General features: G+C 43.2%; 1 protein-coding gene across 1 annotated transcript in view; it reads right to left on the reverse strand.

Moving 5' to 3' along the window:
- fhl3a (four and a half LIM domains 3a) overlaps positions 1 to 14,361 on the reverse strand; it is a 36,042-nt gene that overhangs the window by 11,176 nt on the left and 10,505 nt on the right. The window lies entirely within an intron of this gene.

A 14,361-nucleotide genomic window follows, 5' to 3' on the forward strand; every position in this document is an offset into this window, starting at 1 on the left:
GAACATGGCTCCCTAAAACGCGGCTTCCTGTCAGCATAAAGATGCAGCTTCACGCACATACAGATACAGGAGGTATACAGTCTAAGTGCGGTTTGCACTGCGCAATAGGCCCCTTGATCATGACTGAGCACACAACAAAGTGACAGAATAATATTGTGAGAGCATTATGGCAACAATATCAGGTTGCCAAAACATTACAGCATGGCTGGAGGAGAGCCCAGCGATAAGTGATACAGCCCCCTGGCAGGGTGCAGTGCAGGCTATTCATTCCCATCACCCAGTAATAATAATCACCTCTGATATAATAATCAATCAAACCGTAAACTGGCCCTGTGCTGCCTGTCTTACACTCCCACACACACACATGTGCAAAAAAAGTCCACCTATGCAAGTGCACAAACTGCACACACACACTTAAACACACAGTGACACAGAAAAGGGAACAAAGCCTAAAAGCCAAATCACACAGGATCCGTCATCAAAGAAAACATTAGTCCCAGACTCTCATGTTTCATCCGTCTCAGCCGTTTGAGAGACAAAAGCTCTTAATGAGTCGGGGTGAGAAAGTCAAGATCCAACAGACTTCACCTGCTTACACTCTTCATATTTAACACAGTGACAGGCTTCCCGCTAACACAACTTCACCAAACTGCAGAGACACTCTCAGCACCCTGTGATGACCTCAAGATTTAAAGAAGGGAGTATAAATGCTCAAAAGCCCTGCAGCCATGTGTGTACACTGGCTCGCACCCCTCGACTGCCTTATCTCACCATCAAATGACTGAATGGATACATCTTTAGTATCTGATGTCTCACATTATAGCATCCATCTGGAGGTTATGGCAAACTATCAGAATAAGCAGCTGTGGCTGGCCTTTGTAACGTACAGCAAGGTGCTCAACTCGCGAGTCTGCGTTTTAACAGCGATTTCTGTACATTTGACACACCATCCATCAGGCATTGCCATCAGCCCCCATAACCACAACCTCGAGATTAGATCAACAAAGCGTGGAGCTGAAAATGAGCACTATGACCTTAATGTTATCTGCAGTGCTAGGTAGGTATGCACTGCCTTCGCTTGCCAGGTGAGAGAACGAGACGAGGCATGACTCACAAAGCCAGGAGGCCAGCGCTATGACGTCTGATGTCAGCTTTAATTTCCAAAGCAAATCAGACAGCTGTTTATTGCCCTCCCCGAATTCATATGCATCATCCACATATCCACATACTAAGAGGCTACAGAAAGTAGGTCATGAAACATCTCAAATGCAGATGTTTGACTAGCCAACATCCTTGTACCTGAGATGGATCACGCAGTGTGTTCCTGGTTGCATTATTTCCTCACTACAAGTGTTTTTCTTGTCTCCAAAGAGATTTAGGTTTGAGCAAGAGTAACTTGTTTGCCAGCAATCAGATTAATACTAAGTAAAGGAGAAGTCGCTAAAGCACACATGGGAACGTTACACTCAACTGTAAAGATGCCAAAGCTTGATTCATGAATATGTTACTTAAAAAAAATCAGACAAAGGGCTTTTTGACTTCCAGGTCTTGTAGTGTTTCCATTTCAGGGAGGTTTACTTTGAGCATCAGTGTTTGAGTGGCCAATGCAGAGCCTGGAATGAACTCCTGATGGCACAGGCTCTCACAGAGAGGGGCATGACGTCAGCACCCTGACCCCTGGGGTGATGGACTAAGACGTGACTGCATGCAGCAATTGCTGACCCAAAACCCACAATCCCAAATTCAGAAGAGAGGAGCTGGATCTGGGTCACAATGAACTCCAGTGCGGAGGCCAGTTCTCACAGGGCTTTGTATCTGCTACTGTATATGCCAACTTCCCAGCAGAGGTCCATCTCCTTCACATCCAGGACGCAGTGACTAAGAACACCACTCTGAGTTAATAATGTTCCCAAATACCAGAGCGGTGACTGAATTCAGCCCCCTGGGAAAAATGTGCGCTTCAAGGAAATCACCGCAGCCCCCACACAGGACAATGGTCCAGAAATATTGTGCTGAGTGTAATTATAGTATGGCAGCAGAGAGTGGGGATCTCTGTTTAAAATAACCAACAGTGTATTTCATTCTCTGTAATGATCCAGAAGGAGTGCATCTGAGCAAGAAACTAAAATGTATATTCAACGCAGCTATATGGGTCAGCATGACTGTGCAGAAATGCCTCTGTTTTTTTTAACCCTTGGGAGGCTGTATAGTCTTTTGAATGGTGGATTGATCAGTTTTTCAAAAGAAATGTGCTCCCAAAACAAATGCAAATAGCCTTGTGATAAAGACAGAGAGAGCAGCCTTACACTGCAATAAGATTTATTTTAAAAAAAAAAGCAATGTCATGTTCAGCCTCCCTTGCACTTGTCAGTTAGGGGTTAAGTATTGGTTGACGAGGGTCAGCTATCGGTGACATAAAAAACATTCTGAATTTGCATCCTTGGCACAAACATTAGAATTTTATGACCCACCACTACGGTTTAATGAAAATCTAACTCCCCAGTGTGTTCACATAAATTCTGAGGCTCAGGAACTATAGTTTAAGATTTTGAAAACTGGAAATCATGTGTATATGTGTAAAGCAATTACTAATATTTTGTGATTATACATGACATTTTGTTGGAACAGTGGCCATGGTATAAGCAAGATAATACTTGACTTAATGGTTCTTAGCCCTCACTTTAAAATTATGGAAAGTATAACTTATTGGGTAATACCTCCTGGCTTGATATTGTTTGTGTTTGGTCTTTCTGGGGCTGAAAACAGACAGATTTCTCATTTGTTTTCACACATCCAGCTGTAAGATAGCAGAGGAACGCCAAGGTTACGTTCTCCTAGTCATCACAACCCTCCCTGATTGGCACAAGAGGGTAAAGTTCAAATTGTGAGTAACCACAGAGCAACAGACCAATGCAAGCAAGCAGACTGCATGCTGTTGCCAGGCAACATAGTCATGCTTGGTTACTGAAGGGCTAGCAGATAGCCTGTCCAGTCTGGTCCCACAGGCAGGCCTGTTAATCCCCAGCCCAAACTTTGCTTACGCTCCGGTTGATTCCAAATGAACAGTCCGCACAGCCTGCTGGGAACGAGCCTGCCAGCTCTTCCCCCCTTTTTCCTGCCGCCCATTAGAAGAATCTGCTTGTAAAGTGTGTATTTTACTAAGGCTAGACAAAGCACTTGACGTCGTGTTACATCAACAGAGGAGAGAGATCATCTTGACCTCAGCAGGCAGATGGCCACAACTACAAAATGCCTTTTTCTCTAATGTTTCTCGCTGCCATTAAAGGTCCAGTGTGTAGGATTTAGGGGGATATATTGGCAGAAATGGAGCCATTTATATCTACACAGAAAGCATCTATGGAGATCCCCATGTTGCACCTCCATGTTTCTACAGTCACCCAGGGCGAACCAAACACTGGCTCTAGATAGGGCATTCATGTTTTTGGATTGGCCACCACAGTTAATAACCCCTCTGTGATGAGCAGTATCATAGAAACACTGATTTGTAACATAAAACTTTATTTAACTTTATTCCATTTGTTTAGGAGTGGAAGAGACCTCTGCGGATAATTCTACTCCCGCTAAAAACCTCCTAAACAATGAACACTGAAGGAATCCTAACTGTCTCATCTCACTGCTAGATATCACAAAATCCCCCTGCTCCCTTAAGTTATACCTTACGCTAGAGCACAAAAAGATTACACTAGTGTGTATAGACTAACTGGAAAATATGTACTGTGACATGTAATTCATAAATTCCACTAAAAATGTTTACAAGGGTAGGAATGTCACAGAGAAGTCATGACAAACAGACCACCTTTTGAAGCTGTATTAACTCTAAATGTCTAGCTAAAGGTCTGCAGACACCTACTGCGGATCAGTTTGTGTTTTATTACTGATATATTGTAATATTCCATCTAGCAACAGCTCCATTTAGAGTAAACAAAGGTAAACAGAGAAATACTAAATCTAACTCTAGGTGCATGACGTTAATGTCAGTGGAGCAGCTGTTGTTTTTGTCACTTGTTGACATCAGGTCAAAAAGGGACAACAGTAAGTCTATTTTTTTCTGTTTTACAAGGAGAACAACAACAAAAACACATTTTATAGCTGTGATACTGCACGGCCAATGTGTGACTGTCGTATCACCAAGATGGAAAAAAAAAAGTCATGGCGGAAGTGGTGCAACTGTGTCCACCTTGATAAGACAACATGACCGGGGGTGGAAATAGCATCACAGTCTGCCAATGATGTCTTGGCAGACAATTTTAAAACAGTTTGGTTTATTGCCAAGTGGGAAACTGTACCAAAGTATGAAGCCTGCAAGCAATACAGTTAGACAGAAACCATTTCAATACAGCTACTCTATTTGTTAGGACTGTGTTTATTGGCCCGTTGTGACTACTGTGCTTTTATGTCCAAGTGGATACTTTAACAAGTGTGGATTTTACTGTGCATGGTAAGGTCTGACTTACTTTAAGAAAGTAGCAGCTACAAAAGCCACTCAGTCACCTTTAACTGTTTGATCTCTTGGCAGCAAACAGACTCACACACAAGAGGAAGGAGTGTGTCGCTGAGAAGGTCCCCTTAAAGTACACATGACTCTGTTTTCTTTTATACAGGTCCCAGAGGGAAGGATGAAGGAACGGAGGAGAAATCAAACACAACAGAGGGACGAGAAAAGAGACAGAAAAAAGAAAAACATGTAAGAAGGTGACATTTAGAGGTAAATGAATGCTGGAGCAGGATCTTAAACCTATGACAAGTCTTAAATCAAATTAGAGGAAAAGTGAAACGGCTGCATTTGGATAAACACATACCATCACATTGCCTTCTGTCTGGTGACTGGACATCTTCCAGACACAGTAAAGCTCCTTGGCTGACTTTAAGATGGGGGAAAAGTACAGCACTGGACACTTAAGTGTATCATTTGATGGCCTGGTTGAGCATATCAAAAATAAAGTACAATGTCAAAAACACACTTCAGCAAAGTTCATTTGTGTCTCAGTCCAGTGGCCACTTGAAAGGAGCCTGATGGAGAAGTCGTCTGATCCTATTTATTCCAGCGCCTCATGACCGTGGAAGACTTTTCCATTTGGTGACTAATGCGAAAAGGCAAAGGCATGAATTGCACAAGACTTTTTTTTAATGGTCCAGAACTTATGTTTATGACACAATGTCAGAGGGATTACATTCATGTTTTTCTTCAAGGGACTGGAAACCGAGGTCAGGTCCTTTGAGAGAGGCTTCCAGAGCCACATATTCTGTGAGACTAGTCACTCCACAAGCTAAATCACATCAACATGACTGATTGTGCGCTCAGACAACTGGTCAGAACCACTCAGGTCACAATAAATCAACACAAAAGTTGGACATTGAAATATATTTGTTATATATTAGTCAGTGCCTTTGGTGTGCAGTTTCTGCTGGCTTTTGCTAGATCAGATAAATGAAGTCCAGTAATCGAAAGGACACGCTGAGGCAATGAATCTTATCACAGGAAGAAGAGGAAATTGCTCATGAAGGGGAGATAATGCTGCAGCCCAATTCATAAACAGATGTGCTTATTCAAACAAGCTTACAAGTACTGGACATAGTAATACAAGAAACATTTTAATTATGATGTTAAGAAAGAATTTTGCTTACTATTTCACTGCTGGAAAGATGGTCTTCTATGCAGTAGAAAGACACAAATACTTTTGAAACTGGTGCTACATGACCAGAGAAAACAGAGGAAAAGTGATAAGGCATTGGCTTTTACTCAAGAAGTAGAAAACCTACAACTACCAGAGTGCACTGGGCCACACAGGACCAACAAATACTCCCACTGGTGGACGACATAATACGAGCTTGGACATTTTTCATTAGAAACCAATATGGCAGCCAGCAGGTAACAAACAATCTCGAATTACAGTTAAACAGTGTACTGAAATAAGTTTCTGAAAACATTTTACCTGAGTAATAGGCAACACAGAAACACAATGTTGGTTCATATGTTATCAGCACTGCTTAGTTTTACAGTTTGAGCTTTTAAGCTTTGTTTTTACAATACAGGAAACAGTACGGCGCTAACTTCCTGTTCACAAATTCTCGTATTACAGCCAAACAGTGCACTAAAATATGTTGCTGAGATATTCTGGGTGAGAAACAGGCAGTGCAGTGACAGAATCTTGGTTTATATTTGATCAGCAGTGCCTTGAGAGGGGCAGGTCCTCTTCTATACTCTTATGCATACGGAGCATGGTCTCACTCTAAAGTCATCAAAATCTAGCGCTTGGGCAGTGACTTGCGGCGTCAGAAACCAACGAAAAAGCCGTCCATTAACATCGGCATGATACGTGGCCTGTTGCTGTTATAGTTAACAGCACCTGGCTGCATCAGGGGTTCATGCGGCTGGACAATGACAAAAGTTAAGGTGGCGAAAGACCGAGTGGGGTGACGGGTGGGGTGGTCGATGGTTCCAACGAACACCGACTTTCACATTTTACTGTCCAAAGAGATTCTAAAGCCAAACCCTGTTCTTTTTTCCTAAACCTAACCACGTGCTTTTGTTGCCTAAACCTAACCATGTGTTTGTTGTTGAAGGAAAAAAACGGCAATTTTCGTTGCTGTACCCACGTAGTGCGTTTATTTTGAAAGAGACTGTATGTAAAGTGTATCTTGAAAGACTAGAACATGACATGGTGTCCCAGAACGTCAACAACCAACGCACCCAGGGTACCTTGCACGTTGTATGTGGACGTGGAAAGTCGATATGTGACAAGGTCAGAGTGAGAATGTGTTGGCATATGAAAATGCGAAAGTAAAATCTGTACTTTGAACAGCAGCTCTGGATGACATGAAATGAGATGGCTGGATTTTTGCTGGGAGACGAGCAGGGCGATCTTGGTGCTGGTTAGATGGAAGGAAGTTTACTACAGTTCATTTACACATACTACCCACATTGTTATGATACAAGGCTGGTTGAAAATTGACAAAGTGTCATTTTAAAGGTCATAGAAAATGGCAGTATGGTAAAGCATCATGCTGTTTAGTGTAGTTGTGACACTGATTCCAAGCCAGAAAACCAAACTGCAATCATCATCATGACACTCATGGCTTTGAGCAATCTGTGGTCAAACTTTATACGATGGGGTCAGCACACAGCGAATGTTCAGATGATGCTGGCAAACAACCAGTGGCTTAACTATGAGTGTTGTTATTTCTGTCATCTCTCTGTCTTGCATTAGAGGAGAACCTGGGCCACCCACATTCTCAGGACATGAGCCTACTGCAGGAAGCTACTGAGAGCAGTTTAGTTTTTTGTACAACATCAATGGACGAGCTGTGGCAGGGTGGAGGGGAATAGGAGTGGGGGTTGGTCCGGGGGCACCTGAGAGTGCTTCTCTGTGGGAGCCCGGGTCAGACTTGACGATACAGCACAGGCTGCAGGACCAGACACTGGAACGCTAACCTGTTATTGTCCCTGAGCATTTAAACACCGCCTGGTGTGGAGTGGGAGGCGACAGAGGGCTCAAATGAAAGCCGACATCATAAACAGAAAGGAGGAAAATGACTACCTGCAGCAGAAAATGTCACCACTGCCTTTGTAATTTGTCCCTTCGCGGCAACTTTTAATGACCATGCAAGTGTGGGGATATGACTTTATGTCTCTTAATATTAGCCTTGATTCTGTTGTGTGGTACACACTGCAGAATCAGAGAAAAGCTACAAGTGAATAGCAGCTGGCCTGAAAGACCTGTGCGTCAAACCTTCTGGCCTCAATTATTAAAAGGATTTGATACGGAGATTTAAATGTGTACAAAAGATAAACACAAGCGCAGCACAAGCTCGCACTGATGTATGTTTAGTTATACTTAAAACATACGTTTGTCATATTCTGACAGTTACTTGGCACACAGAGAATTGAGGACGTGCAGTAAGGAGGGTTCCGTATGCACATGGAGGGCAAAACTCGCAAAAAAAACAACACAGCTGAAAATGCGATTGTCACAGCTCATCTGTCCTCTTCCACAAGCCCGTCTCAATCCGAATGTTCCACAATACTCCACCAACACCAAACAATAACATCGTAATTATTTTAAATCATACAGTACTGTCCCAACCACCATGAGGGAAAGTTTGGAGCTCAGGAATGAATGTGAATTTATTTTTATATCACTCTGTGTCTGGATGACCAAAGGACTACATTTTTGGCCTACATTTGTCTTCCTTTGAAGAAAAAAAAAATGCTGCCATACATTAGTGCTTCACATCTGGTTTGCATTGGGGAAACTATGCAGTCAACTCCTGTGTGCCAGTGGAGGTTTTTGGAGAGTCACTGCCTGGAGAATGCAAGAAAGGTTGTCTTTTTTTTCTCTCTCTCTCTCTCTCTCTCTTTGTGATGGTATTTGCCGGTAAATGTTTAGATGGCAGAGGGAAAACTGGAGCGAGAGTGAGAAAAGAGAAAGCAAATCTTGAAAGCAAGCACGAAAAAAAAAAATCTTGACAGTCTGCTCGCTGATCTTTGGGTACACTTTGAGGCCGTAAACAGTGTGGTGAGAGGAGAGGAAGGTAAGGAATGCAGAAACAATGGAGTTAAAGAGAGTGTGTGATAAACATCCAACAAAAAGATTAAACACTGTTGCCTGCTGAACAAAACTACGGTGTCACACAGATAAGAATTCTGTATATAGTTGAAGAAAACTGAGTAAGGTGCTGAGAGGTCTCAGGTTAACAGTTGCATTTTCTTTCTGGGGGTTTCACTCGGTGCTTTTGTGTGTGGCCGCTGGTTTAGAAAAGCTGTCTGCTTGCTCTAAGGAGGAAGAGTGTATTATTTGTCTTAGTGCACACATGGCCATTAATCCCAGGGACCCCTTTACTCCAACGTTTCCCAGAGCAGATTTGTGCCCAAAAATGGATATCTCAGTCATTATCCCAATATCTTCACATCCTCCCTGTCATCCTTTACCCTATGATCCACGGGATAGGGCATCCCTTTGAAATCTGAAGCCTGCAGACCCGTCTCAGTTTTGACACCTGCTTTGTTTTGCAGAGGACTGTGGATCTGCACAATGCTCAAATAAATGTATTCAGTTTTAAAGCATCCTGTCTTACACACACTCTACACTTAACACGTGTAACACAGCCCATTCATATCTGAGTCGAATGAGAGGTATGCGCAGTGAGGTCAGGGTACTTTCACTTGCGAGCTGGGTGATTCAGTTACTGGTTTGCAAGCCCCTCGAGAGTATGTTGTTTTCGCAAGATCAACCTCCAGAGGGGAACAGAAAGAGCCTTTCTGATGCAATATCTTCGGTGGCAAAACAGAAACATCAGCTTTTGTGTATGTCTTTGCTACAGGCCAGGCAGACAAAGCAAATGTCTCACAAGTCACCACAGTGGAAAATTACCTCTGGTGTGTTCCTATAAATAAAACAAACTGCTCTAAACTGTCAGAGCTGAGGGATGTTAAGGCCAATTTGGCCTCCTTTGATTTACACATTTCCTAATATGGATTTGAGGCACGTGCCTTTGAGCTGTTGCTACGGAGTTTTGGACCATGAAATCTGATCATAGAGGATTGAGGATGCTTTGACTTTGTTGTTTCTGCTCTTGATATGATAGAAAATCGGTCACTGCCTTTTCTGTTATGGCTTTGTCTTAACTGTTGAACTTTGGTTCAAGTGTTTGTTGTACAGTTTTGTGGCCTTGATATCAGCCCAGAGTTTTTTTTATCAGTTGTTCCTGGGCTTTGTCAGAGGCAATGGGAAATTTCACTCCCACTTCTAATGCAAGAACTACAATAAAGAAACAGGGCCAAAGCAGATTCTGTCATTATTCATGTGAGCAGCGTTGACCCTGTCTTCTGGTAATTACGTTTGTATGTTACTGAACTGCTTTCTTAATGATGTTGTTGTGGCAACATAATCGCTGCCTGGATTATGTTTCTTTCAGGTAATGAAAGACAACATTCATGTTCTGCAAAGGCTTCAGAAGGACGTGGTTGGGGGGGTGACGGTTGTACAAAGTGCAGGACTTTGACACAAGATCCCAGGGGTCGCGTTCAAAATCCTGCCTTTGGTTTCGGCAACAAATGCAGTTTAGTTAAGGTGAGGGAAAGTTCATTATTTTGGTTAAATGTTAATCGAAAAAGAATAAAATAATGCTGTGGTCACTACAAGTGAATACTGTATTGCAAAATTGCCTATTTTGGCAGGAAACAACTGAAACACATTTTCAGCTAACATTCAGTATTAACATTTTTGTGACTTTAGGTGCATAAATTAGCAACCTTTCCTAATTATGTCAATAGAAAATGTAACAATGACAGAAATGTAACTCATTCATTTTCCGTAACCGCTTATCCTGTTAGGGGTCACAGGGGGCTGGAGCCTATCCCAGCTGACATTGGGTGAGAGGCAGGGCACACCATGGACAGGTCACCAGACTATCACAAGGCTGACACACAGAGACAGACAACCATTCATGCTCACATTCACACCTACGGACAATTTAGAGTCAACAATTAACTTGCATGTCTAGACTGTGGGAGGAAGCCGGAGTACCTGGAGAAAACCCACGCTGACATGGGGAGAACATGCAAACTCTGCACAGAAGGCCCCCAACCCTTGGGTCTGAAACAAATTCAATACAAAATCAATTCATTCTGGTTACAGTGTGATGCAACTCTGTTTCACTGTTTAGAGTAAACTAATTGTACAGCTGTATATAATGTCTGTATGATTTAAAATCCACTTATCAAACATGACTAAAAAGTTGAGAAGGTCCAGGGAGCATGATGATAATGACTGCATCATCATTTCTGACCGAAATGTGACCACTGCTCTTTACGCACTAGCTTTGTGGCTATTAGTAACCCACAGGGACTGAAGACCAAGGCTAACTGTGAACCAACAGACACAAAATGGCTCCCGCAGACTGGTCATTCCCAGGTGGTCTCCTAATGTTGCTGAGTCAGCACAACCAGCCAGGACATCAAGGGGCTGGGATAAGGTTTCACAGGCTGCACACTCAGCAATCTAAGCATGCCACACACACAACTGTGCAGTACACACCCACAACTGCTAGCAATTATTTATAACTCATTCAGACTTGCGGCTCGTGGCTGCAGTGATGGCACCTGACCCTGAGGTTAATGCCCAGACAAGACGGCTTGTTTTTTTAAAGCATACATCCCAACATCCCCAGACATGAATATTCAGCATGTTGTTATTCGCAGGTGGGTGTTTCCAATCACTGCGTGCAGAGGGCTTTCATGGCCATTTTATGTTAAAAAGCAGTAAGAACAATCTGCATTCTTGACAACAGCTGCACCAAGCGCCTCCTACAACCGCAAAAACACTCACCTCCTTCCCTGTCCGAGTCTGTAACCCTAAGAAGATGGGTTCATATGAAGAAAAAAAAAAAAAAAGCATTACGTGTGCTTAGAAAACCGAGGGGGGCCTGCCAAATGTGAAACGACTGGGATGAATTTCTAAGAAGTCATTTCCAGTATATACAGCCATTTTTTCCCTTCTCAGACACATCTCCCTGGCAACGTGTAAACAGTGCCCTCATTTCCCTGGACCATAAACCTCCTGGCAGTGACGCGCAGCTCTCGTTTCATCCTGCGCAGCCCGGACAGAGGGTACAACCCAGCGTTTTATTAGGGATGCAGTGGCAATGTGAAAATTGATGTGCTGTGCCATAAAAAATATTGAACCCATCAGGGAACTCAGATATCATGTTAATACATCCCAAACTTAGATCATTCAGGGATATTTTAGACTTCCTAGCTATTTGTGGAGCCTGTAATTCAGATGTAGAAAATCAGGTCAAACTGACCTAAAATAAATTTGACAGTACGCCAGTGCATACAGTTAACTGCATACTATTATATGTGTATTTTAAACTGCTACACAGTAAAATCCCACAGCATACAACTGAAGATCTAAAAATAGATGTGATAATGTGAGTTGACCTCCGAAACATCCCTGTGGAGCATTTTCCTGTCATAAAAACATAATTTCTTCTTCCTTTACTCTGGTATGCGCTGTGAGAACCAAACACGGGTTCATTTCCTACTGGGCAACAACCCCTTTCACCAGTGTGGGGTTGATAACAACGAGGATGTCCAAGTCAGCGTGCACACACTGTGCTTCCTCCCGTTACCCCAAACAGAGACATCTCTGGGACTTCTCAGAAGGACGGTCACACACATTTGCAAACACAGAGTCACAATGAAAAATCAGGTGTATTATTTCTAAACACACTGAGACAGACACACCTGCAGCCACGTGCATGAGGAGTCACACACCTAAGGTAGTGTGCACACACATACACTTGAACACACAAAGCTGAGGGTAGATAGAGGGATCAAACACAAAAAATAAACACAGCAGCCAAACTGGGGGACAATGGGCGACTTGTGCAGGAAGAGCGGACACACTGAACAGCTGCATACACACACCCATAGTTTGTTTAAGTTCGTTTGTGGGGACTTCCCCTCGAGTGTAATTATTGCTCATATTCAGAATCCCCGGCTTTTCTGCTCACATAAATGAAGCCGATAAGATCAAACAATTTGATGTATTTAGGAAATGAGATTCAAACAAAGTGGGAAGATCTTGGTTATGACAATCCAAACACATCAAACAGATGATGAATTTTAAACCACACTGAGGTGCTGGGACCAACGACTGCCAAGCCACCCGCCCGAAGCCTAGTCCCCAATCCTTACCAGCAGAACAGAAGATGGAGGCTTTACTTAATTAAACAATGATGTCAGCATTGGTGAAACTACTGGTGAGGAGATTTAAACTGCAAAGAACGATAAAAGCAGTTTTCATTCAGACTCTGCTGGAGATACTATGAATTTCCCCTGATAATTCTGCATACTGCGGCAAAAAAGGAAACTAGCTGGACTCTGTAGGAACATATCTCTCTTGACCTAATTTTCACAATCCCAGAGAGGGACCACCTCCTTTTCCTCTTTGTCATTCTCCCTGTTTGCTTTGACCTCTAAATACTGACTGAGGAGGGAGTCACGAGTCCACTGGATACCCAGGCGGCTCATTTTTGCTTGTTGGAAACCAAACACACGCTGATGAATTGCCACATAATCAGGAAGTGCATATGTGAGTGGTACACTAGTGGAGGTTGGTGACCTAAGGGTCATTTATCCCCCTCGCCGTACCGCCAGGAGAAGGTCCCTGCTCTGAAATGCAGCAGGCAGGCCGTGTGGCTGGAATGAGCTCACTTCAAAAGGTGTCCATAAATCATGCTGCCATGCATCCCAGGACTGCCTCCACCCTCCACTCTCCACGTCCCCAAGTCACTCACCCACCTACCCTTTTGTCTTTTTCTCTGCTGTCTGTCCAGTTCAGGTTCACCTAGACCTTGCGCCTTTGTGTGTTACTAGTTCCCACTTATCATTTGTGTTTTAAGCTTTTGCATCCACCCACACCGCCAGGATAGGTTAATTTGTTTGTGCGGTAACCTGGCAGTGAGCAGGTCATGGAGAAATCAATCACAGCAGAGGAACAGTAGAGCGGTGGAGTGGTAGTGGTAGATGTAAACATGTAGTCACCTAAAACCGATTAGCATTTTTATCAAAAAGCAATACCCCCTTTGGTACAAAATGGATCTCAGTGGATTTATCTGAGGTTCATTTAAGTCTCGAGAAGAGCTGCAAGTTCAGAAATCCTATAGCTAGTTTCTCGACTTTGCCAGAAGAGAGCTGCAATCCGTCAGGTCCTTATCTTCCAGTGTCACACACTTGGATCTCTTTATCATGCAGCCATGCAAAACACCATTCATCTTCCCCACCTAATTCATTATCAGTGATAAAATGCAAAGTCCCAGCTGCAGTTGTTAAATGGAGAGACGACGTGAAAACAGGTGCTTTGGTAAACACTGATAGCGTGGTTGAATTATGTTGCTTCCCAAGCAGACCTGTCTATCTCTTTCAATCTATTAACCACACCTCTCGCCCGACTCTTGTCCGACCTCATTCTGCTTTTATCCTGCTTTTCTTCTCTAGTATTCTTGGCTTCGAGGGATGCGGGAACAGCGCTGAACACAAAACAGACACAAACAAAGTGAGAAGCTAGTTGAAGGCACCAGGCTCTCGCAATGTCCCTAAGGCCTCTTCATCCATCAAGTGAAGTGTAAATGTATGTCGCACACTGTGTAAAGTATCAGGATATATAGCCGTGCCTTGATTATTAGACGAGCAGAATCTGGTGGCACTGGCAGATGAAGGTTAAAAGCTACATGGCACTGACTTACTCACAGTCCCGTGCAGAGCCACGGTAATACTCCCCTGACAGATCACCACAAGGATGACGTAGTGTGACCAATGACCGTCATCATGCATTA

Source organism: Epinephelus lanceolatus, chromosome 10 (assembly GCF_041903045.1).
Source record: "Epinephelus lanceolatus isolate andai-2023 chromosome 10, ASM4190304v1, whole genome shotgun sequence".
Classification (NCBI taxonomy): Eukaryota; Metazoa; Chordata; class Actinopteri; order Perciformes; family Serranidae; genus Epinephelus; species Epinephelus lanceolatus.